Source organism: Petaurus breviceps, unplaced genomic scaffold (genome assembly GCF_028583685.1).
Source record: "Petaurus breviceps papuanus isolate PSGF00001 unplaced genomic scaffold, PetGlider_PUasm1.0 218, whole genome shotgun sequence".
In the NCBI taxonomy this organism is placed as follows: Eukaryota; Metazoa; Chordata; class Mammalia; order Diprotodontia; family Petauridae; genus Petaurus; species Petaurus breviceps.
The window spans coordinates 9513363-9527981 of NW_027185872.1; positions in this window are offsets into that span (position 1 = coordinate 9513363).

Here is a 14619-nt window from a genome sequence, read left to right on the forward strand (position 1 = left end):
CTCTCCTCCCCCTCCAGCCTCCACCACTGGGCTGGGCCCCTGTGGCAAGTGGCTGGACCTTGGGGCCACTGTTCAATGGGGGCCATGCTGCTGGCCTACACAGACTTCAGGCTGGCTCAAATTGAGTGATGTTTATAAAGCGATCGATGAATGGTAAATTATGTCTAACAGGTCATTGAAATGTTGATCGCTACTACTGTGTAGTAGTAAGATGTATATAAAGGAGACGGGATGACAATGTTATTGGTGGTAGAGGCAAGTGCCTAACCCTAACCCTAACCCAGTTTGCAGCCCTTTGGCAGCTGCCTGGGCTGAGCCTGGGATGGTCAGCACCCATGTACGGGGACAGCTCCTGACTCCCACTGACACCCAGGAAGGACCATTCAGTCAAAGCTGAGGGTCTTCATTTAATGAAACATAAGAGCAAATTGAGTGACCGGGAAGGTTTCCCCATGACCATCGGGGGCAAGCACAGGTGTGTGCCCAAGAAAGCCCATGGAGGCAGCCATATGGAACCAGGGGACGGGGGAAGGGGGGCAGTTCCCATCTCAGTTGTGATGCTGTGGGCTCTGGTGACACCATAGCTGTCCACAGATGGGCTCTACTGCCCCCTGCTGGGCTCCCTTAGTTATCCCTTCTGGTTGTAACCTGTTCTTGGCTACTGTTTGCTGCGGGGGCAGGAAACTTTCCTAGAAAACGGTGGGTTCAATTGTGGTGTGTGTATACATATATACATATGTGTATGCACGTGTGTATGTATGTGTGTATACATAGACACGTATGTGTATGTGATTGTGTGTTGTGCGTGTGTGCATATATACATATACACATGTATGTGAGAGAGTTGTGTGTGTCTATATGCATGTGTGTGTTGTGAGTGTGTATATGTATGCTCACACATGTGTGCATGCACATACACATATGCATGTGTGTATGAGTATGTGTGAGTGTATGTGTGTGTGTGAATGTGTATGTGAGTGTGTGTGTGTGTGTGTGTGTGTGTGTGTGCGTGTGTATGCTGCAGCCAGCTCTGGAACCAACTATTAAATTTCCAGTGTGAACATAAATCTACAAATGCTTCAAATTAGGGCTGAATTTCTTGTTTGGCTGACTGTCTAGGCTGAAGAAAGTGATGGAGTAATGATAATAATACAGATAAAACTGAAAAGAATGTCTTGTATTTAGTTGTTTTCCTAAGAGCTGGTTGTTAAGCATTTGTCAGCACACCTTTGGATTCCAGGTTCTTTAATCTTTGAACTACATTTTTGTTGGTTTCTTATGTTTTTATATCCCCCACAGTCTGCCATGGGTCCCTCTTCCTCTCAGAGAACCATTTCATAAAAGAAAATTTTCAATCAAAACAAAACAAAACAAAACACGAAGACGTAAAGCAATGAGCCACAGCACCAATAGCGACCGATTCCACAGGTGTGGCCCCTTGGCTCCCCAGAATAGTGGGGAGAGGGGCCTTCTCACCCTCTTGCTTGGGGCCAAGCTTCTTTGGGTCATCCTGCAACCTTCCTTTGGAAGTTTGTTTTTTTTTTTAAAGCAATCGGGGTTAAGTAACTTGCTCAAGGTTACACGACCAGTTATTTCTGGGTGTGGTGCTGAGTATCTGAGCCCGGATTTGATCCAGGTCATCACGACCAACACTGGATCCAGTGCTCTTACTCGCTGAAACACCTGGCTGTCCCTAAGCAATCGGGGGTTAAGTAACTTGCTCAAGGTTACACGGCCAGGTGTTTCTGGGTGGGTGCTAAGTGTCTGAGCCCGGGATTCGATCTCCAGGTCATCCCGACACTGGAGCCGGTGCTCTTACTCGCTGTGCTACCTGCCGCCCCCCTTTGGAAGTTTTATGATTGTTGTGAGCACTGTGTTGATTGTTTCCTTGGCTGTTCTTGCTTCATTTTGCACCAGTTCATGGCTTTGTTTCTTACAGTGCAGTAGTATTAGATCCATTCAGTGTCTGTCAGTTAGCCAAATAAACATTTATAATAAACACCTGCTGGATGCTAGGCATTGGACCCTGTGCTGAGTGCTGGGAATACAAAGAAAGACAAAGGCCAGTCCCTGACCTTGGGGAGCTCCCACTCTGATGGGGGAGATGGCAAGCAAAGAGCCGTGTATAGAAACACCATCTAGAGAGCCCACAGGAAATATCAGTGGAGGAAAGGCAGCTGAATTCAGGGGGTGGGAGGAGAGTTTTTATCCTCCCTCATTCGGGCCCTCTCCCAGCCTCCTCTTTTCCTTCACCTCCCTCTTCTCTAGACCCCAAGAGCACATTGCCTTGAGTTCCGTTACAAGGGGAAAGAAAGCACACACATTCAGAAATAATATTGCCGGTAATGAGATTGGTTATGGAATGGCAATGACCTTGCTGTCCCTGTCGCAGAGCCAGTGTGGCCATGTCTCCCCTTCTGGGCTGTCTCCACACTCAGTGTTCTTCCCATTAGACTGCACTCCCAGAGATGTGGTGATGGTTGGTTACTGGAAATCCAACACCATTACCTGGGCTTCCAAAGGCAAAGAATCAAATGTGGAAACAGCCTCAGCAAAGCTCTGGTGCAAGATTTCCTGGAACTTGCCACAAACACATTCTGGTTTCCAGATGATTGTGGCCTGGGAGGGAAAGAGAAAGAGACAGAGAATGAAGCAATAGAAACTAGACATGGAAAAATTTGTTAGAAGGAGGACCCCAATGCCTCCTACTCTCAGCCAAGGAGGTAGGGTGGGCTCCCAGGTGATGGCATGAAATTCCAGGTATGTTTGAGAGAAAAGGTCAGTATGACAGTGTGACAGAGCAGGGCAGGAGCTCTCTAAGGATGAACTGTTGTCACTTGTAGACAGCTGGGAGAGGGAGAAGGGGGAAACTAGAAGGGGAAAAAAAACTAGAAACTAGAAGGGAAAAAAGACAATTGTGATTGTTTAAATTTATCTGACATTTTAAAGTAAGGACAGGAAATGGAATCTACTTCCAAGACGAATCCATGTAGAAGAGTAGAGTGAGTTAGAAAGCCAGGAATATCCAGATTCAAATCCCACCCACCTTGGGCATATTGTGGCAACTCTTTAAGACCAGGAGCTGCCAGCCTGCCTTGGGAGAGAGAGCAGCCTGGTTCAAGAACTCTAGGTCAGTGAAACCTCAAATCTGGCCCTACCTTGCCAAATCCAGTCGTCAACAAGCCAAGCACATTTGTCCAGCCTTCATCTAGAATCCCAAATGGAGCTTTGGGGAGCTCAACAAAGAATGAAGTGAAGCCAAGACACTACGGAAGTAGCCCAACCCAAAAGAAAACAGCAAATTGGGAAATGCTGTTGTTGCAAATCCAGAGCCAGAGGCTGGAGCTTAGAAATCAATGGAGTCTCAGTGGCTTCTAAGGAACTGAGGCCAACCTTGAAGGCCACACCCAGACACCACTAGGGAAACACTCAAGGAGATGAGCTAACAATTTACAAAAGGGCAAGGGAAAGGGGGGACCCATGTTCAACAATTCCGCTGGGTGCCAGTGTTTTCTTAAGCACTCAGGTAAACAGTAGATATCCCAAGACAAGCAGTGTTTGCAATCCAGAAACTTCCTTTTAAGGGGGAGGGGACCTGAGTATGACTATAGATAAGGAGATACAGAATACCTAAGAAGGAACTGAGAGAGTGAGAGAACTCAGGATTGAAGTTCACTAGTGATCAGAGAAGTGACAAACTTTGAAGTTTCCTAGTCAAAGACATTGCAGAATTAATGAAAAATGACCCAACTTGGTTCTGGGGGGGGGCAGCCCCCTAGAAAAAGGCTTTTACCCATTGCTGGTAGTGTGGTCCATCTGCAGAATCTTTGGGACTGTACACCACAGTGTGAGCTACAGAAAAGTCACCCCTCTTTGATCCAATAATCACATGAATGGGGACAGACCCCGAGTATTGTCATAAATGAAGAGATATATAGTTAATGGAAAACTAATATTATGCTGAATTGCAAAGAACTGAAAGAACGCTTGATGTTTGTTCACTAATTGGTGAGCAGCTGTATAACTGAAAACTATTATATTACATGTTAAAATCTTAAACATGATGAAAATAAATACACTTGGAAATCTATGCAATGGAATCAGAAACACGTTTCCCACCTGCCATATGTGTTCCGGTTGGCATCTCCATCTCGACCCCAGGAGCTTTGTCACCCTGAAAAGTCACGTGGCATTGGCTCCTTCTGGCCTGGGACCCCCTGACTGGTCTGGCCCTGGGACCCCCCCGACTGGAAGGCAACGTGGAGAGCTACCCTCCTCCCACCCCCCATCGCTTTGAGGCTTCCTTTTCTGTGCTGTCTTTCCCTATTAGGTTGTAGGATTCTTGAGGGCAACGACTGTCTTTCTTTTTCATATTTGTATTCCCAGAGCTTAGCACAGTGCCTGCGCACATAGTAGGTGCTTAATATTTATTGGCTGTGACTGACTGTTTATGGCCATATGAAAAGGAAATTCCTCATTTGAGTAAAGGAACCAACAAGAAAGGAGAAAGGAAAGGGATACAGAGGGGAATGGCTAATACTTTCATGGACCTATTAAATGTGGAGAAATTGGTTTTAAGCGTGTTTAAGTTTTTTGTTCTCTTGTTAAAAGTTACGTGCACAAAATGTTTGAAATGGGACACCTGTCAATGCTTATTTGGTGCCTTGTCCCATTCTATCCTCTTTCTCTTGTATTCAGGGTATTTCTTTTTCTTTCCAGTATTTACCCTTTAAAGCAGAACTGATCTGCTCTATCCCAGCAGGAGAATTTTGTCTGGAGACTTTGCCTTCCCAGTGCCCAATGCTTGGCTTTCTCTGGCTAAATAATCGGTGCTTTGTAGTCTGAAAGACACCACCTTTTTGGCTCAGGCTATTGCAAACTGAGCTCTCCCTCTGCCCCCACCAGGGTGAAGGAAGGGACAGGAAAGGATTCGTGATGCTGGCATCCCAATAGCCCACAGTTGTGTTTGACCCATCACACCACCAAAGTCAACAGAAGTACAGGGAAATGAGCAGTGTAGGGGCTGAGGGCAGTCCCCTCAGGGCTCAGAAATTAACTAACAACCCTTCCCCAAGGCTGGCCTATAGTGAGGTCCATCCTGCTCCGCAGGCAGGGCAGAGGCGAATTTGCATATTTACAACACGCAGCCTCCGTTGGCTATGGCCAAGATGAGAATTGTTGTTCTATGTGATCGTGTGGGGAGACATGACAGATAAATTTTGGGTGGTAAGAGACAGACAGAACCAGTGAGGCTGCCAGAGGGCCTCCAGGGCTGCCTTCCTCCTGGATATGGGGCCCAGGTGACTGAAGCTGCTGCTGTTCCAGAGTCATAGAGGCTGAGCAGAGCTCCTGGGTCCTGTAGTTAATGCCAGTCACAGCAGCACACCTGAGGAGTGCTGCTGTGAATATTTTAAGGGTCTAATCACATAGTGTAATGAAGTGTCTATTTATTCAGAACTAAACATTGTTCAATAAAGTATAACATTCATATCAACATCCTTAAACAAAACACATCATTCAATATATAAAATATAAATATATATAATACATATATTATAACACTCAGTATGTCATATGGTTCATAGCGTATATATCATTGTATTCAGTAGCATTCCCCAAAATATTTATTTACACAATCATGTGATCGCAGGCTAGGGTCTTCCCTAGCAACTATGATGCATCCTTAAGGGGTAGCAGAAAATGCCACAACATCTACTCCCTCAGGTTGCTGTAAGAACAATCTCCTGAATCAATACTAAGTGTCCAAAAAAGTCCTCTTTCATCTGAACTCTAGAATGACTTTGCAAGTCCAAGTCCCTTGGACTCTTCCTCTGTGGACTGACCACTCCCTACTCTCCCCTGGATTCACATGTAGGCAGCTCTCCGCTCCAACTCCAAGCTCTCCCTGCTCCTGTCCAACAGCAGGCTCCAGCTTCTGCCTCTGTGAAAACAAAACTTAATAGGGCAACAATAATACTGACATGCACACCACTGCACATCTCCTATCATTTAATAGTGATGGAATTTGAAGATTCCCTTGTATTGGCAAGCTAACAGGTTGTTCCAAGTTCCAAGCTCACATTGTGTCAAGTATTAAGACCCAGAGCTCGTGAATGCCACCGTGGGATGGACTTCCTGATGTACCAGGAAGGGGCTGGAACGGGGAGGACCTTATATAAAGAAAAGCACCAGCTGGAGAGTCAGAACTTCGTGGAGCCTGAGGAGGGGAGCCCCAGGCTGGAGAAAGTGATTTTGATTTTGAGAACAGAGCTTGTGGTGGCGGAGTTTCTTCTGGAGCTTCTGCTGAGACTTTTCTTCTGGGAACTTCTGCTGAGGGGCTGCTGTGAGGGAGAGAGGAGGGATCCTGTTCTGGTGTGAAGGCTTGGGAACGCGGGTGTTCACTGCATTAACCATGTGTGCCAGCTCCGTGGCCACCGTAATGACTTTGGCTTTCTGGTTCTGGGACTTGGTATTTGAATAAGGACTTGAGGTGGACTAGACACTGTGAACTTCAGCATGGAACAGGAACTGCATGGAGAGCTGGACAAGGAGCTGGGAGCTGTCTGCCTTTGGACTCAGGGGCAGTTGGTTAGATTCGGGCAGGAGCTGGGACCGTGGAAGAGGAACCATGGAGGCTGAGAGCCTGCCTCGAGTCAAGCTGAAAAGACCTCTCCTTGGGTATTTCATGCTGACTGATGAGATTGTAACTTATTTGTGACCCAGGGGTGGATGGCCTTTGTACTTTCCACTCTCCCTTAAGAGGGTACTTAGTTGTGACTGATGATATTGTAACTTGATTTCACCTCATGGGTGGATGACTTTGACCTTGTACTTTGTGTCAATTAAGGAGGCTTGCCTCCTTAAGGGTGACTGAATTAAGGATTTATTACTTGAAGGACTTACTAAATGAATGTCATCTTTTGATTAAAGCTATATGACCACTTTGGTGAAAACGATGTGGCCATTTTAGTGATAAGTTGTGAAGTTAACATTCTGAATGCTGTTCTTTGTTTTCTATGAATGTTTTGTCTTAGGTTGTTACTGAATAAATAGAGAATTCACTGTTCTGTGTAATCAGAACTCTGAAAAGCTGTTCACAGCAGTAGTCCTCTGGAAAGCTTGGCTTTACATATCTCAGTTCACTCCCAAAATCCAGAGGCTCTGTAATGACAGCTCAGTTCACTTAGCAGATCTCAAAAGGGGCTCAGGCTAAGCCTCCTTCCCATGGGTGGGTTTCTGCCCCACAACTCCTTCAGCAAGTCTCTGCCATCAGAGGTCTCCGCTCAGCTCTCAGGGGGCTCCCCTCTGCTCTCAGATGGCTCCGCCCAGCTCTCAGGGGGCTCCCCTCTGCTCTCAGATGGCTCCGCCCAGCTCTCAGGGGGCTCCCCTCTGCTCTCAGAGGGCCTGTTGCTCTCTCAGTGCTGGCTTCTTTAATACCTGCTTTCTCAATATATACAGTTCTTCTCAGCATCTGATTGGCCAGAGCCCACATGTATGTATCTAACTGGCTAGAAGCCACTTGCCCATGTCTGATTGGCTCAGCACAGAGGTATGTAAGACCGAGACTGAGGATCAGAATAGCGCATAAGAAAACAGCAAAACTCTCCTTTGCTTGGTTGCAACCCTCCCCCCCTCGGTGCCCGCTGGGCACCCCTGCTTGTGGATGGGTGATCCTGTGCCCCAGAGCAGGGCTTCTTTGATTGACCTCCTGAGAGCCCCTTCTCAGGATCATGATTGTACATGAGTAACATAAAAGGCATAATCATGAAAGAAGCCATATCTGTTCCAATGAAGAGATCATTTTTTCCTATCCAAGTTCACAGACTCCCAGAAGTGGACCCTAGATTCAGAACTCTGGCCTTTGAGGGTCCTTAAGTCGCTTGGGCGAAAGCATTGAATCAGCTGGTGGCCACGTGTCTGAGCATAGTTGTCTTGGAGATGGCTTGGTTCCTGTGTCTCTGCTCTGACTCAGTTCTCCTGTGGCTAGAATTCCTCCTGTTCAGTCTCTGGGACTGGATCATGGCCCATCTCCTGGTCCCTGGGTGCAGATGTCCCCTCAGCTCTGTCCTGAGCCAGCTTCTCTTCTTTCTCTCAATCTCCCTCAATCTCTCTTTCTGTGGCCTTTGCACACCAGGCTGCAGTTTGTCTGATGTCTGTACCTGCAGAGTTGTCTTGCCTTTGGTCATCGGCTCCAGTGCCTTCTTCCCCCTTCCCACTCATTGTCTTCTCCTCCCTTCTGTCTGGCCTCAGGCCTCACCACTGGACTGAACTTGCTCTCTAAAAGGTCCCACAAAGTGAGAAATTGCTGAGAAAAGCTTCTAGAAATGCTGGGGTCTCCCCACGCGAGCAAGTCCTGCAGAGACATCTCTTGTCTCTTGCTGCTGGGCTCTTCACAGGGACCCTGTTGTCTTCAGGAGCAGAGCCGGTTCCGAGGGCAGTGGTTGAATGTTCAGCATGGAAAGGGTTAAGCTCAGGGTTGGGAATGCCCCCTGGCACCTGGCACAGGGCTCTGTTTGCTTTTCCATGAGTGCCCGGGGAGAGGGAGGCAGAAGTTCCTGTTCATCTGCCCTTCAGGGAACAATTGTGGGCAAATGGGAGTGTGGGGGAGGCAGGATTCCAATTTGGGATTTATTTCCTTAAAGTCCTCCTATCTGCTGAAGCTAGTCTTCTGAGCATCTGGGATGAATGGGACGAAGTCAGAGGCTGCATGGGCTCCCAGTCCTGCCATCTCACTCCTCACATGCCCTTGATGACAAGCCCAGCCTCAACACCCCCCCACAGATCCTGGACATGGGAAAGAGCTTCTGTTTCTATGGTGGGTCAAAGAATGGGTCAGAGAGGGGAGAGACTGGTAATTGTGAGTCCAAACAGGAAGGTCCTGGAATGCTCCAGGCCTGAGGCCATGAGCCTGGACTAGGCAGGTGGCCCTATGATCCCAGAGAAGGGAGCCATTCTGAGAGACACTGAGGAGGCCCAAGAGGGAAGGCTGGGTCAGACAGGGCAAGGCATTGAGGACAGCTCTGAGGCTTGGGACCCCATGCTGTCCCTTCATGAATGTACACTGGGGACAAATGTGGGTCCTCAATTGGACTCTCTTTAGAACATGCCTCCATATGAGGCTGCCTCCTTTGGTCCCTTAATAACCCTCCTGTGTTTTCTCAGGGCATCTTCCCAAGCTGACTGCACCTGCCATCACTGTTAACCAGAGTAATCTCAAAATGGCTCAAGGCCCTGCCAGTCCAGTGATCATAGTGAGATGACAACACTTTGTCAGGGATTATGCCCACCGCCCATGGCCCTCTCCTTGCCCTGGTTGGAGCCATTTTCAGGTGGATGTGGTCCTGCCCTGCCCTGTGTGGCCTGCCCTGCGTGGCAGAATGGCACACACTTGTACCTTTTAGAAAGCTCCTGAGCTACATCCCAGGCCATCAGCTCCCATCTCTCCATTAAGTCAGTCTCGGGTCTGGAGTCTTGGCCTCAGTTCTGGTGGCCACATTTTAGGGGGGAACTTGACAGACTGGAGAGTGAACCAGAAGGGAGACTGGAGCCCTTGCCACCTGAGCCTCAGCTGGAGGTCCTGGGGACATTTAGAGAAAGGAGAGGGAAGGGAATAAACACTTATGTGATTTCTACTGTGTGCCAGTCCCTGCTAAGTGCTTTACGCATCCTCTCATTCAGTCCTTAACGCCTGGCGGGTAGGCACCCAGGACATGGGCAGCACTCAGGGAATGTTTGAGGCTGAATGGAACATACTCCCCCTACTCTGTGCACTGTGCCCAATCCCCCACCCCAGACACTGCTTACAGAGCCTTTGACTGAATCCAAACTTTACAGAACAAATGCCCTCAATACAAGGATTTGTTCGGTAAAACGTGGGCTCAGTCAGAGGGATGCCCACCTGTGCCCTCAAGCCGCAGTTCCCCACTGCTGCCTAGGGATCACTTCTGACCATTACTGGGGAGGGGGAGGAGAGCAAGCTCTCTGTCCCAGGCCTGACCCCTTGCCCTGCAATACCATTCCACAATGAACACACAGAGCAGTTTGTGGGGTTTGCCCTCAGAGGGCAGATGGAGCATTTTGAGAGGCAAAGGTTGGCAAGAGGCAGCATGGAGAGATATAGAATGTCCTGTCTGGGAAGCTGGTGAGCTCCCCTGGAGATATTCAAGTCAAGGCTGCCTGACCCTCCTTAGGCAGAGAATGGACAGACTGCACTGGAGGCTGAGGCCCCCTTCAGCTCTCAGTCTCCATGCTTCTGGGAGGTCTCCCTCCATGCTCTGATTCTGGCCCCAGCGTCATCTTCACTAGGGGGTGAATGAAGGGCTGCGCTACTAGAGATCCCTGAGGCAAAGGCGCCCCCTTGTGGCACCAGCTGGAAGGAAGCCCGAGCCCAGCCCTGGGCTCCATAGCCCTCCTGGGGTCTCCAAGTTACAAAGGTGCCAGAATGAAAAGACAGATCAAAAAACTTCCCTGGGTACAGCCCTCTGGGAGAGGGGAGTTAGAGTGCTGTCTAGACTGCCAGCACAAGGCAACTTCAACCTGGTGTACAAGAGATGGGGGGGGGGGGAGAGAGAGGGACAAATACACATTCACACACAGGGAGTAGAGACATAAAGACAGAGACAGAGAAAAAGAGACAGAGACAGAGTGAGATGGAGAGAATGATAGTGACTCAAGAGTTGGGGGGAGGAGACAGAGACAGGGAGACAGAACTACAGAGACGGGAGACAGAAAGAGAGATGGAAAGAAAGTGACAGAGACAGACACAGACATACAGGGAATAGAGACATAGAGAAAAAGATAGAATTTGAGAGACAAAGGACAGAAGCAGAGTTAGAGAGAAGACAGAGACAGACACAGAGAGTAGAGACAGAGAGACAGACAGAAATACAGAGACAGAAAGAGAGAGGAAGAGAGGCAGAGGGAGAGAGAAAGACAGAGAGACAGAGAGAGGGAGAGAGAGACAGACAGACAGACAGAAAGAGAGAGGAAGAGAGGCAGAGGGAGAGAGAGGGGCAAGAAATGTAGAGAAAAAAGGGGTAAGAGAGAAGCAAGGACAGAGTGGAGGGGTGTGCAGCAGCAAGCACCCCAGCGTCCCCAGGGTGGCTGCCAACACAGGTTCTTAGATCTGCTTTTCTAAAGGAAAGCAACTCAAAATGGGTTAATAATCTTGCTTTAATCAATCAAATATATCATTTACCTTGTTCAGGGGAAAAAGTCAGCACCCTGAACTTCAGAGTATAAACAGAAAAACATATCAAGCAGACAGGCCTCCAACTGTCTTGACCATTACATCCATATCTAGTCAGTTACCAGAGAGGGAAGCATCAACATCTGGGTTTTTCAAAGTCGGGGGGCTCTCAACAGCTGCCGAGAGTCTCCTCTAGTCAAATCACACAACACTTCTCAAAGTGAGCCCCAAAACAACCTCCTCACATCAGCCTTCTCCTGTCTCAGAGAATGTTGTTACAACCCTCTTGACCCACTGCCCAATCACAAAATATCTCCTGAAAAACAAGCCTCCCACCACAGGCTCCAGGGGCACTTAACCTAGGGGCAGGGAAGATCTTAAAAATTTACATTCCTATAACAGTCTTCTCTTTTTTTTCAGCCAAAGAAAAGTAAAGTTTGTTAAAAGCTTGCATTAGACATATAGTAAGTCTGTGCTAGGTCATTCTATGGAGCTCTCACAAACATGGAGACAAGATGGGGTCTTATAATGCTCTAAATCACTGTTGATTAGAGAAATGCAAATCAAAACAACTCTGAGCTACCACATCTCACCTGTCAGATTGGCTAAGATGACAAAACAGGAAAATGACAAATGCTGCAGAGGATGTGAGCAAATTGGAACACTAATGCATTGCTGGTGGGATTGTGAACTGATCCAACCTTTCTGGAAAGCAATCTGGAATTATGCCCAAAGGGCTATAAATAATTTCATACCCTTTGACCCAGCAATACCACTCCTAGGGTTGTATCCCAAAGAGATCATAGAAGTGGGAGGAAGACCCATATATACAAAAATATTTATAGCAGCTCTTTTTGTGGTGGCAAAGAATTGGAAATTAAGGGGGTGCCCATCAATTGGGGAATGGCTGAACAAGTTGTGGTATATACATGTTATGGAATACTATTGTGCTATAAGAAACAAGAAGCAGATGGACTTCATATTTACCTGGAGAGGATTATATGAACTGATGCTGAGTGAGAAGAGTAGAGCCAGGAGAAATCTGTACACAATTACAGACACAACGTATGTTTGACGACCAACTTTGATAGACTGGACTCTTCTCCGCAATCCAGAGTCATAAGTCAACCCCAAAAGACTCATGGTGGAGAGAGATGTTTACATCCAGAGAAAGAACTGAGTTTGAACCCAGATTGAAGCAAAATACCAGCCCTTTTTCTTTTTCTTGTTTGGTTTTGTTTCCTCTTTCCCATTGTTCATTCCATCTGATACAATCCTTCTTTATAACCTGACTAATGCCTAATGTGAAAGTATTTGCAGAAACTATACTTGATTGTATGCCGCCATGGTGGGGAGGGGAGGGGGGAGGGAGAGAAAATTTGAAACTCAAGGAATTGTGGTAATGAATCTTGTAAACTAAAAGTAAACAAATTAATAAAGACCAAAAAAAAAAAAAAGATGGGGTCTTATATACAGAAGGTTGTGGGAGGAATCTAGGGGTGGTCTAGAGGAGGAGTTTGGGGAGGGTCTTCAGGAGTTAATGAGGTCAATGAGTGATTAAGTGTGGGAAGTTGCTGGAGGTTACCTGGAGACTACAGACAATGGTGGGCTAGGCCAGTTCAAGGGTGAACTGATATTCTGAGAGGCTCAAAGGTAGGATGTCTAGTAATGAGGTTTGGGCTTATGCAAATGCCTAATCAAATGGGACGATTTAATCAGAGTTCAAGGGTGGTTCCTAGAGCTTGTACTTCAAGGACTAAACGAGAGCTCGAGGGGGCTCCCAGAGCCCATACCTCATCATTGAGCCCATACCTCATCAGAGACATAAAGAGAGAGAGACAGAGAGAGAGACAGAGCCACAGAAACCATGCACTAGCATCTGCCAACATTTCTTGCTGAGATTTTCCAAGTATAGAAGCTGGGGAAAAGCTGGTGTGCACCCAGCACCCCTCCCAGGCAGTCCCGGCCCCACCACCCACAGAGCTCTGGCCAAGCTCAGATCCCAGAGCAGTGGACAACAGCCTGGAGGCTGAAGGGGCCCTAGTGTCCCCGTCTGACCACAGCTGCTCTCTTCAAGGCTCTGGCAGAGCTGAGGATTCGGGAGCAGTCACTTCCAAGAATTTCCTATGAGACATGAGCTCTTGGAAGCTTTGTTAACAACCCTGAGAGGGAGGACCAGCAGGTCTCAGCTCCTTCATGTAAGATAGGACAGCTTGTAAAGGTCAGAGACAGAACTTCACTCAGGTGTTCCTGACCCCCTGCCTTGCCAGGAGCTTCTTTGTGAACAAAATCTGAACAATGGTATGCATGTATTTTGTTTCAAATACCAGGTGCCCCCACTGATGGCTCTCCCTGCTTCTGGAACTGAAGGGTTTTCCTCTGCCTGAGAATGGGGCTCAGTGGGCCTACTGCAGAGGCATCTGGGAGTGGGGTAGGTAACCTTCTCCCTGGCCCCATGCATGTCATACTGTCCCTGGACAGCAGAAAGGGGCAGGGGCTGTAACTGAGAACAGAAGGGGCTCCCGGATCTCAGACACCATCATGCCTGGGCATGATGCCAGGGAAGGGTGGGCAGAGGAAGGTCCCCCCCTCCCTCCTGCTCTCAAGATCAGGACACTCTCTCCCAGGTGTCATTTTTCTGGGAGGTAGTGGATGAACCAAAGGAGCGAGCCGGTGGTCGGTGCCTGTCTGCCTCTGCCTGCCTCTTGTGGTCCTCCCCTGTAGGAGGCTGGAGGACAGGCTGGCACCCGGGAGAGTGGCTACCAAAAAGTGGGGGTGATGGACAGCAGTAGTGATTAGTGGATCATTCTGTGATAGTAACAGCAACTGTTCCTATTGTAATAAAAATAGTAAGAATTTATTGCCTACCATTGGCTCTGCTAAGTGTCAGCTCCACAAATATCCTCTCCCTGAGCCTGGCACCCTCTGGTGGCCCTCTCCATCCCACCCTTCAGCTTCCTGGGCTGTGGTATCTTCCCCCTTTGGTGGAGGGCAGGGGCTTTTTTTTTTCTAATTCTATCTCCAGTGCTTAGCACAGAGCCTGGAACCAGGTAGGAGTTTAATAACTGTTTGTTGATAGACTTAGTGACTAATATGCCCTGTATCTATTTTGTACTTGGTATTTTTTAACCTCTGGCCAGGGACTGACCTGAAAGTTTGAATTTCTATTAATTCTTGGGTTAGTGTATTCCAATGAGGGCTTCATAGACAGAACCTCACATCACCCCCATTTTGTGGGTAGATAAACTGAGCTCTAGAAAGGCTGAGATCATTCATGTTTGGTTCTGCTGCCAGTTTGTCCCCAAATCAGCCCTGAGCTCCCATGCCAGTGACAGATGAGGCAAGGCCTTTCTGCATACTGCTTGGATGAGCCCTTAGGACCTCATGAAAGAAACCCCCCATCTAGGCCACTGGCCTGCTGAAGGGCCTGG